At 34.1% G+C, this 10,000-nt stretch overlaps 1 protein-coding gene across 3 annotated transcripts in view; it reads left to right on the top strand.

Moving 5' to 3' along the window:
* LOC137655133 (probable sodium/potassium/calcium exchanger CG1090) overlaps nucleotides 1-10,000 on the top strand; it is a 285,489-nt gene that overhangs the window by 192,051 nt on the left and 83,438 nt on the right. The gene's annotated exons all lie outside the window — the stretch shown is intronic.

Below are 10,000 nucleotides of genomic sequence, written 5' to 3'. Positions count from 1 at the left end.
CTAGAGCATTGTCCTACTTGTGAGCTAAGGATGGGGAGTTTAAGTGAGTCCATAGGTCTATCTGCTGCGTCATCAACAGCTATTACCTGGCCCTCCTTGGTCCTAGGTTGGGTGGAGAGGGGGCTTGGGCGCTGATCCTATATATGGTCAGTCTCTAGAGCATTGTCATACTTGTGAGCTAAGGATAGGGAGTTTAAGTGAGTCCATAGGTCTATCTGCTGCGTCATCAACAGCTATTACCTGGCCCTCCTTGGTCCTAGGTTGGGTGGAGAAGGGGCTTGGCCGTTTATCATATGATATATAGTCAGTCTAGGCCAGGGCATTGACCTATTTAATAGGGCAATGTCGCTGTCCCTTGCCTCTGCCTTTCATACCCTTTAAACCACCAGGTTACATATTCGCAGCCTTGCAGTTTTTTAAAGCCTGAATATGTAGAAAAAATAATTTATGTCTGATCGTCAGGATCAATGAGAAGAAAGTGATGGGTAGTAAAAAAGCTTAATTAGAAAGTGTTATACCTGGCAATTATTGTTATGAATAATTCATGATTTTTATACAATAAACCGTTATCATTAGGGATTTTTTTTCCTTGTAAGTGCCAGTGATAAGTTTAAACCTCACACAAAAACACACACACATACACACATATACTGTAAACTGTATATATATATACATATATATATATATATATATATATATATATATATAAATTATATATATATATGTATATATATACACACATATATATGTATATATACATATATATGTATATATATGTATATATATATATATATATATATATATATATATATATATGTATATATATATATATATATATATATATATATATATATATATATATATATAATGGGTGTGATTGGGATTATGTGGGTGTATTTATTTAAACATTTCGCTCTAAATACGTTTTGTGTTAACTGTATATTTACTTATATGAAAAAATGGATTCATATTCCTGGAATTAATAAACGATTCCTTGAAAACTTGTTCTGAGTTTCAATTGCAACAAAAACTGCCATTTAGATTGCCAAGAAAAGTATTAGTAATAATTTATTATTTTCACATATATGATTTTAATTATTTAGTATTTCCTGTTTATCATTACGTTTTGATAAAAGTATATTTAGGTGTATTTACCACTGATTACATTTATTCCTTTTATGGTGATATTAAAAAACAATGATCTTCATAAATTTCTTAATTTACTAATTTCTCTTATTTCTCTTTCTCTGTTTTTTTTTTGGGGGGGTGGGGGGGGGAAGTTTTTATTGTTTATATATGAAAAATCTAATTTAATGTTGTTACTGTTCTTAAGATATTTTATTTTAGCTGTTCATTATTTCTCTTGTATTTTATCTATTTCCTTCTTTCTTTTCCTCATTGGGCTATTTTTCCCTTTTGGAGCCCTGCTTTTTCAACTAGGGTTGTAGCTTAGCTAATAATAATAATAATAATAATAATAATAATAATAATAATGATAGTGATATTTATGATAGTAATGATAATAATAATAATAATAATAATGATAGTAATAATAATAATAATGAAAAATCCAAAATGACAGGGATTCCGAACATTTTCATCACAGTTGATTAAAGCCGAGGCCGAGAAATATTGAACTGCACCAAATGATCAGCTAGAATAGATACACGAGACAGAGAGAGAGAGAGAGAGAGAGAGAGAGAGAGAGAGAGAGAGAGAGAGAGAGAGAGAGAGAGAGAGAGAGAGAGAGAAGGGCATATCCCTCGAAGCAATTACTGGATAGTTCCTTCGAAGCTCACACAAACCACTGGTCTTCAGAGGGGAAGGGCCCCCCACTGGGAGGGTAGGATGCCTGAGATAGGAATTGATTACTCTGCTATAAATAGTAACGGTACCACCTCCCCCCCCCCATCCCCGAAAAAAAAAGTCGATTTAATGAATTGGGAGGCCCGTCAACAGGGTGGTTAGTTTGCCTTATAATAACACCTCGTTTGGGTGAAGCAATCTGCCTAAAACGGCCATTATCTTGGAGGTTTTACTTGAAGCCCGATGAACTGTTTGACCCGAAGGTCTATCGATTTCGTGGTATCGCTCATAAAACCGGCTCATGCAGTTGTGACCTGTTCGGAACTTCCTCGCAATAGTAAGTCTGTTTTTCTAGTTTAGGAAAGATCTATTTTGATGTTTTTGCTGTTCTCTTGCTGGTTATATCCTTATTTCGGCTCATGCAGTTGAGACCTGTTCGGAACTTCCTCGGAATAGTAAGTCTTTTTTTCGAGTTTGTTTAGGAATGTTCTATTTTGATGTTTTTGCTGTTCTTTTGCTGGTAATATCCTTATTTCGGCATTTTAATTGTGACCTATTGGGAACTTCCTCGCAATAGTAAGCCTATTTTTAGAGTATTTAGGAAAGGTCTATTTTGATGTTTTTGCTGTTCTCTTGCTGGTTATATCCTTATTTCGGCCTATGCAGTTGAGACCTGTTCGGAACTTCCTCGCAATTGTAAGTCTGTTTTTAGAGTTTGTTTAGGAAAGATCTATTTTGATGTTTTTGCTGTTCTCTTGCTGGTTATATCCTTATTTCGGCTTATGCAGTTGTGACCTATTCGGAGCTTCCTCGCAATTGTAAGTCTGTTTTTAGAGTTTGTTTAGGAAAGATCTATTTTGATGTTTTTGCTGTTCTCTTGCTGGTCCTATTCTTATTTCGGCTCATGCAGTTGTGACCTATTGGGAACTTCCTCGCAATAGTAAGTCTTTTTCTAGAGTTTGTTTAGGAATGATCTTTTATGATGTTTTTGCTGTTCTTTCGCTGGTTATATCCTTATTTCGGCATATTCAGTTGTGACCTATTTGGAAGTTCCTCGCAATAGTAAGTCTGTTTTTAGAATTTGTTTAGGAAAGATTTATTTTGATGTTTTTGCTGTTCTCTTGCTGGTTATATCCTTATTTCGGCTTATGCAGTTGTGACCTGCTCGAAACTTCCTCGCAATATTAAGTCTGTTTTTAGAGTTTGTTTAGGAAAGGTCTATTTTAATGTTTTTGCTGTTCTTAAGATATGATATTTCGATTATTGAGTACGTCTCTTGTTGGTTATTTCCTTATTTCGGCGTATGGAGTTGTGACCTGTTCGGAACTTCCTTGCAATATGAAGTTGTTTTTTTTTTTTTTTTTTTTTTTTTTTTTTTTTTTTTTTTTTAGGAAAGGTCTATTTTAGTGTTGTAGTTGTTCTTAAAATATGTTATTTTAATTGTTCATTGATTCTCTTGTTTATTTCCCTCTTTCCTCTCCTCGCAGGGCTATTTTTTTCCTTTTTGGAGCTCTTGGGTTTATAGTATCCTGCTTTTCCAGCTTGGGTTTTAGCTTAGTTTTTAGTAAAAATAATAATGGTAATAATAATAAAAATAATAATAATAATAATATTGTTTATGAAAGATCTATTTTAATATTGGAGTTGTTCTTAAAATGTGTTATATTAATTGTTCATTACTTCTCTTGTTTATTTCCTTCTTTCTTTTCCTCGCTGGGCTATTTTTTCCTTGTTGGAGCTCTTGGGTTTATAGTATCCTGCTTTCCAGCTTGGGTTTTAGCTTAGTTTTTAGTAAAAATAATAATAATAATAATAATAGTAATAATAATAATATTGTTTATGAAAGATCTATTTTAATGTTGTTGTTCTTAAAATATGTTAATCCAATTGTTCATTATCTCTCTTGTTTATTGTCTTATTTCCTTTTCTCGCTGGGCTACTTTTTCCTTGTTGGAGCTCTTGGGTTTATAGCATCCTGCTTTTCCAACTATGATAGTAGCTTAGCTTATAATAATAATAATAATAATAATATTGTTTATGAAAGATCTATTGTAATGTTTTTGCTGTTCTTAAAATATGTTATTTTGATTTTTGATTACGTCTCTCGTTGGTTATTTCCTTATTTCCTTTTCTCACTGGGCTATTTTTTCTCTGTTGGAGCTCTTCGGTTTATATCATCCTGCTTTTCCAGCTATGGTTGTAGCTTAGCTTGTAGTAAAAATAATAGTAATGATAATAATAATAATAATAATAATAATAATAATAATACATACATACATACATACAGAGACGCATATACTATATATACATATATATATATATATATATATATATATATATATATATATATATATATATATATATATTTATATGTATACATGTATATATTTATAAATGTATACATATATATATAAACATATATATATATATATATATATATATATATATATATATATAGTAGGTACAGTATATACATATGCGTTATTTCTACATTAAACAAGTTTCATTAAATTCAATACTACAATTGATTGATTGATTTGAAGTTTTCTGGCATCCGGTTGATCATTACGAATATTTTGCGTACCACTGAGCGTAAGTGGTTAATTCCATACGCAGAAAGCGAGTGCACGCCTCCGCCAACGTCGTACTCCGACGAATACGTGCTTTTTATTGACCGTAAACGATTAGTTATTATTATTATTATTATTACTTGCTAAGCAACAACCCTAGTTGGAAAAGCAGGATGCTATAAGCCCAGGGGCTCCAATAGGGAAAATAGCTCAGTGAGGAAAGGAAACAAGGAAAAATAAGATATTTTAAGAAGAGCAACAATATTAAAATAAATATCACTTTATAAACTTAAAACCTTTAACAAAACAAGTGGAAGAAAAATAAGATATAAGATAGAACAGTGTGCCCGAGTGTACCCTCAAGCAAGAGAACTCTAACCCAAGACAGTGGAAGACCATGGTATGGAGGCTAAGGCACTACCCAAGATTAGAGAACACTGGTTTGATTTTGGAGTGTCCTTCTCCTAGAAGAGCTGCTCACCACAGCTAAAGAGTCTCTTCTACCCTAACAAAGAGGAAAGTTATCAGTATCCTAATTAAACTTGAAAAGTTGAAAGGGAAAATAGAAATGTAGTTTGAATTTTTTTTTTTTTTTACATGTTTGAATCCGTACAATTTCAAAAGATCAGATGTGAGGCAAATGTTTTTATGTTGAACAGGGTGACATAAGTCCTTTTATAGTTTATATATGAAATCTGTTTTTTAATTTTTTTCAAATATTCTATTTTTATTGTTCACTACTTCTTATATCGTTATTTATTTCCTTATTTCCTTTCCTCACTGGGTTATTTTTCCTTGTTGGAGCCCTTGGCCTTATAGCAATTTGTTTTTCCAACTTGGGTTGTAGCTTAGCTAGTAATAATAATAATAATAATAATAATAATAATAATAATAATAATAATTAAAATCCAAAGCGGCAATAAAGAAAGATTGGACCATTAGAAATCAAGTTGAGGAATGCACCCAAGAATAAGGTTCCTTCAACAACACAAAGCAAAGGATTTTGAAAATAAGGACTTTGCAGAAAATGGGAAGAAAGCATGTTAGTACACTGGTAATAAAAACGTAATTTTAATCGGAAATTCTCCGTAAAAATATACTGTTCTCAATCGTATTTGAATCAGTAGAACTTCATAAGTTCAAAGTTGGAGCAAATGTTTTTATGTTGACCAAGCTGACATGAGACTTTTTATAGTTTATATATAACATATCTGTTTTTGACGTTGTTAATAGTTTATATAGGAAATATCTGTTTTGACGCTGTTACTGTTTTAGAATGATATATTGTTAATCTATTCTCATCACTTATTTATTTCCTTATTTCCTTTCCTCACCGGGCTATTTTTCCCTGTTGGAGCCCTTGGGCTTATAGCTTCTTGCTTTTCCAACTAGGGTTGTAGCTTGGCTAATAATAATAATAATAATAATAATAATAATAATAATAATAATAATAATATTTCAGTAAAATACAGGCGACCGTCATTTTACCATATTTGTTATTATCTTTTACGGGGTGGTGACCGTAATATCACTCCTTCACGTCAATATATCCGTTTTTAAAACGGTAAAAATCCTGGAATAAATATTCCCAGGCTTTTGCCGTTTTTAAGGCAAATTTTTAAGTGTAATCATCTCAGCCAATTACTGTTTTTTTTTTTTTTTTTTTTTTTTGGTCTCAATACAAATTTTTAACAGTGTAGAAGAAGAATAGAAGAAGAACATTTTTTTTTTTTTGGTCTCAATACAAATTTTTAACAGTGTAGAAGAAGAATAGAAGAAGAACATTCATGGACTTTACATTTGCAATGCTACCAAACTCCAGTCATTCGTTCTGTCGTGTGGTAAATTTTCATAAAAATCCACAAATGGCATCTCGCGTAACAGTACTTATCGATTGATAGATGGATAAACAGAAAAATAAAAACAAAAGGCAAAACATCCTTGATGGAAGTATCATAGTTCAAGAGGTCAGAATGTAATTAATCCTAAAACTATCAAATTTTATTTATGATTATTATTATTGTTATTATTATTATTATTATTATTATTACTTACTAAGTTACAACCCTAGTTGGAAAAGTAAGATGCTATAAGCCCAGGGGCCCCAACAGGGAAAATAGCCCAGTGAGAAAAGGAAACGAGGAAAAATAAAATTCTTTAAGAACAGGAACATTTAAATACTTCCTATATAAACTAGAGGAACAAGAGGAAGAGAAATGAGATAGAATAGTGTGCCCAAGTGTACCCTCAAGCAAGAGAACTCTAATCCAAGACAGTGGAATGCCGTGGTACAGAGGCTATGGCACTACCCAAGAATAAGATAACAATGGTTTGATTTTGGAGTGTCCTTCTCCTAGAAGAGGTGCTTACCATACCTAAAGTCTCTCTTCTACCCTTACCAAGAGGAAAGTAGCCACTGAACAATTACAGTGCTGTAGTTAACCCCATGAAAGAAGAAGAATTGTTTGGTAATCTCAGCCTTGTCAGGTGTATGAGGACAGAGGAGAATCTGTAAAGAATAGGTCAGACTATTCGGTGTATATGTAGGCAAAGGGAAAGTGAACCGTAACCAGAGAGAAGGATCCACTGTAATACTGTCTGGCCAGTCAAAAGACCCCATAACTCTCTAGTATCTCAACAATAAAGCAAAGCGGGGTTGGGGACATATTTTATTACCTCCGCCAACGAAGTTGGGAGGAGGTTATGTTTTTCCCCCTGTTTCTCTGCTTGTTTGTTTGTTTGTGAACAATTTCCTGGCCATAATTTTACTCATAGAGTAGTGAACTTTCGGGATCAATTGTTATGTTGAGACTTGGAAGTGATTCAATTTGGAAAGTCCTGGGTCAAAGGTCAAGGTTAAGGTCGAGCAAAAGGTCGACCGAGTCCTGGGTCAAAGGTTAAGGTTAAGGTCGAGCAAAAGGTCGACCAAGTCCTGGGTCAAAGGTCAAGGTTAAGGTCGAGCAAAAGGTCGACCGAATTAACCCTAACCTTGACCCCAAGTTCGTGCATGGTTGTCACACAGACTTCAAATACACCTAGGTCTAAATTAATTCTGGGAAAGGCAATCTACTTTAGAGAAATAAGTTACCGTGATGGAGATCTGCATTCTCAGAGTCTCAGTGTGCTTTTCTAGTTATTTGAAGTAATCTATTAAAAGAACAACTAAAGACAAATTGTGAACTCTATGAATTTAGAAAAGACAGAGAAGAGAATGTACTGAAAGAATATGATAACTGATATATCAGCGATCTTGTAACCCCAAAGCAAATGGATCGTTTCCATTGTATTCTGAATCAGTGGTGGTTTTTTCTACCAGAGTCAATATCAAGGCATTTTTCACTCCTTTGAGAGACAACCATCTTTACCCCGTGATATGTGGGCTGAAGAAGATTCTGTCTCTGAAATGACATAATTTCTGGAATCACCCAAATCGTTTATAGGTTTAAAAGCTACTCATGAATGGCAGAGGCGAGGGACAGTGACATTGCCCTATCAAGCAGGACAATGCCCTAGAGACGGACCATATATACATATGATCAGCGCCCAAGCCCCATTTCCATGCAAGCTAGGACCAAGGAGGGCCAGGCAATGGCTGCTGATGACTCAGCAGATAGACCTATAGACTCCCCCAAACCCCCCCTCCTTAGTTCACAAGGATGGTCTAGACTCTAGAGACTGACCATATATACACCTGATCAGTGCCTAAGCCTCCTTCCCACCTCGGCTATAACTAAGGAGGGCCAGGCAGTGGCTGCTGATGAGTTAGTAGATTAAAACTAAAGGCTTTCCAAAACCCCCCATCCTTAGCTCATAAGGATAGTGAGGTTGCAGCGACAAAAGAAACTTAAGCGTTTGAGCGGGACTCGAACCCCAGTGTGGCATTCACCAGCCAGGGACGTTACTACATCGGCCACCACAACATTCTTGAATACTAAGTTGAAAGATTGGTGTTTTATTAATCCACATTGCCATCTTGTTTTCATAAACGTGGCTAAATGTACTGTGTTTTGGGGTTCGTCTATTACTATCACTGTATAATTGGGCTAAGATAACATGCTATTTCATTCGTGGCGAGAACCTTTTGCACCCCTAAGTTATATCGTAAGGGACGAGGTTGCAAGCCTCACTTAAAAAGGGTTTTATTCCGGACCAATGAAACATAATCACCAAATTATCTTTGAATCATTTACATCAGGGAAAACAGTAAACACCGCCTCTCACTTATAAATTTCTGATATTCCTGAAAATTTTTAATTAGTTGTAAAATTATAAATACACAGACACACACAAATACACAGAAACACACATACATATATACGACATATATGTACAGTTGGACACAGGAATTCCTGGCGCACATCTCTCTGAAGAAGTGCACCCTGTAACACACTTACTGCCCGGCAATTCCTGTGCGTAGCCCCGCCCATATCTCTCCATTGTATAGTCTGCTGTATGGTCTATGCTATCTGTTTGGTTACTTGCCGTGCAATAAGGGTGTGACAGATTACACTTCTTTAGAGCGAGCTATGAGAAAAATTCTTGTGTCCAACAATGTATATGTATATATATATATATATACAGTATGTATATGTATATATATATATATATATATATATATATATATATATATATATATATTGCACATTTAGACGTGTTTTTCATATTCAAATAAACCATATGTTTTTGATACATTAATGTCTGGATTCTCTTAATGACCTCGGGATCAGAGCCCCAGGCGAAATCACACTAAGACAATAGCTTCTGACCGGCCGGGAGTCAAACCGGGGTCCAGGAAACTTATATGTACAGTGACATACCACTTCGTGGGAAAGTGATATGTCGTTCACTGTGCATACAAATTTCCTGGACCAGGGTTCGATTCCCGGCCGGTCAGAAACTATTGTCTTTGTGTGATTTCGCCTGGGACTCTGATCCCGAGGTCGTTAAGAGAATCCAGACATTAATGTATCAAAAATATATGGCTTATTTGAATATATATATATATATATATATATATATATATATATATATATATATATATATATATATATATATATGGTGTTTTTATTCACTTTAATTTTAAAAACAATTTAAGGTTTAGACTTTATAATAAAAAGAGACTTTTTTAGAGTTTGGAAGTAAATAAGTGATATTCAGAATGAGACATATTTCGTTAGGTATACTTAAGTTCGAATATATTTCCCTTATTTTGTCGTAAGAAATAGTTTATTGCCTTTCTGTTGCTATTAAAAAAATCTCGATATTTTTTCACATCTTATTCGTCCATCACATTCTTCTTTCACCTCCTACTTGGCCAAGTAACTTCTTCTTTGTGAAGTCTTTCCTCTCTTACTTGGCCAAGTAACTTCTTCTTTGTGAAGTCTTTCCTCTCTTACTTGGCCAAGTAACTTCTTCTTTGTGAAGTCTTTCCTCTCTTACTTGGCCAAGTAACTTCTTCTTTGTGAAGTCTTTCCTCTCTTACTTGGTCAAGTAACTTCTTCTTTGTGAAGTCTTTCCTCTCTTACTTGGCCAAGTAACTTCTTCTTTGTGAAGTCTTTCCTCTCTTACTTGGCCAAGTAACTTCTTCTTTGTGAAGTCTTTCCTCTCTTACTTGGTCAAGTAAC

Source organism: Palaemon carinicauda, chromosome 16 (genome assembly GCF_036898095.1).
Source record: "Palaemon carinicauda isolate YSFRI2023 chromosome 16, ASM3689809v2, whole genome shotgun sequence".
Taxonomy (NCBI): domain Eukaryota; kingdom Metazoa; phylum Arthropoda; class Malacostraca; order Decapoda; family Palaemonidae; genus Palaemon; species Palaemon carinicauda.
This window is presented reverse-complemented; position numbering and strand designations above follow the sequence as displayed.